Genomic DNA, 1,701 nt, shown 5'->3' with positions numbered 1-1,701 from the left:
TTCTCAGGTGGTCAACCTGTGAAGGAGGCATTCTTTTACCCTCCCAGTCCCGTCCTCCCCCCAGACCATTTACAGCATCATTTGAGAGTTTTGAAGTTTTTGAATGGCCTTTTAATGCTGTTGAGACTTGTTTCCTGATTGTGATGGGGATCACCATGTTGGCAGGCATACAGAGTGTATTTTGCCCATGACCATTTCATCTGATTTCAAAAGTTAATCAGAGTCAGGTTTGGGCCTTGACTGGGGTTAAACAACAATATAGGAGGACCAAGAGATTTTCCCTGAGGCTGGACAGCCATGAGTGGCAGGGTGTGTGGGATAGTATGGGCAAGTATCTAGGTCAGTGGGCCCCTCCAGTACTTTGGAATTTCACCACCAAACAACTGCAAAATCCAGAAGAATTAGTAAAACACTTAAATGAGGTGTGTGGTCATTCTGGCCATACCAGAGACGGACAAATCATGTCAACGTACTGGGTCTTGGCCTATACTTTGCCTTTTTCAACACTATCCAGCACCTTCAAAAGGAAACAAATGTCGCTGGATTTGAGGGCAAAGCAACAGCCAATGCAGCTACTCCAGCTCCCAGCACAGCAGCTACACCACCCCCACAGCGACGCTCAGACAGGCATGGCCCCAGGAGGAACCCGGGTCCGCAAGTGCATTCGAAATGTCGATGATCAATGTGTCCTGCAATTCATATTAATTCTCGCAGCTAGCTGCGTTCTTCATCGACGCACGAGCCGAGAGATCCATCGCTAAGCATGGTTGGGCTCGGTTAGTGGCAGAGTTTTAACCGTCAAGGACTTGTGCTGTTTACCCTCATACCCCACCACATTTGCTCTCCTTTGGGGGTTTGGAGGGGTGAGCAAGCATAAAATGCACTGTGGTGTAGCATCATCAGATGCACTGGAGTAATTCCCTAAACCCTCAGCATCTTTACCCAGCTCTGGGCTGGTTTCTAAACCCATGAGCAGTGTCAGTCTGCTTTCAGTCATGGATTTCTGAGGGCATCACAAAAGCAGGAGCTGCTGTCAGAGCACACATTGCAGCACTGCTTTGAAAACAGTAGCTTGGAATGACATAGTACCACTAACTGTGAATGAAATGATTCATAAACTCCGAGAGTTCGAAGACAATTTCACCCCTTCCATCATCTCAGCTGTGGAAAAAAATGTGCCTGGATCTGAGGGCAAAGCAACAGTCAGTGCAGCTACTCCAGCTCCTAGCACAGCAGCTACACCACCGCCAGCAACAAGTACAGTCACAACTCAAACCACAGTGATAATCACTGCAGCCAAACCATAGGACCAATTTGTACCAATATCGTTTGCCCCTGTACACAAGAGAAAAAGCAAAATAGAGGCAAGAAGGGTGAAGCAAGATGAAGAAACAATGTATTCAACACCCTGTCTAGAATCTGATCAGGAGTCATGATCACATGACAAAGAAGAAGAAGTGACTTCTCGACCTCGGACCTCAACTGAGCTATGAAATATGCAAAAAGATTTTACCCGTCAACCAGGGGAGCACATCATCACCTGGTTACTTCGATGCTGAGACAATGGGGCCGATGGTCACGAACTAGAAAGTACAGAAGCCAAGCAGCTGGGATCACTTGCTAGAGAAGGGGGAATTGACAAAGCAATTGCAAAAGAGAAAATGCCCCTCAGTCTTTGGAGGTGGCTCTTGGCAGCTGTGA

At 47.3% G+C, this 1,701-nt stretch overlaps 1 non-coding gene across 1 annotated transcript; it reads right to left on the bottom strand.

Moving 5' to 3' along the window:
* Positions 1 to 613: 613 nt before the first annotated feature.
* On the bottom strand, positions 614 to 766 carry LOC133282386 (5.8S ribosomal RNA). The gene has a single exon (XR_009747639.1). It is a non-coding gene; the product is annotated as a 5.8S ribosomal RNA (ribosomal RNA).
* Positions 767 to 1,701: the final 935 nt, after the last annotated feature.

Source organism: Pezoporus flaviventris, unplaced genomic scaffold (genome assembly GCF_033815535.1).
Source record: "Pezoporus flaviventris isolate CSIRO_AGI_PZ_B2104156 unplaced genomic scaffold, CSIRO_AGI_Pfla_v1 ptg000121l, whole genome shotgun sequence".
Lineage (NCBI taxonomy): Eukaryota > Metazoa > Chordata > Aves > Psittaciformes > Psittacidae > Pezoporus > Pezoporus flaviventris.
Note: the sequence above shows the minus strand (reverse complement) of the source record. Positions and strands in the feature narration are given on the sequence as shown.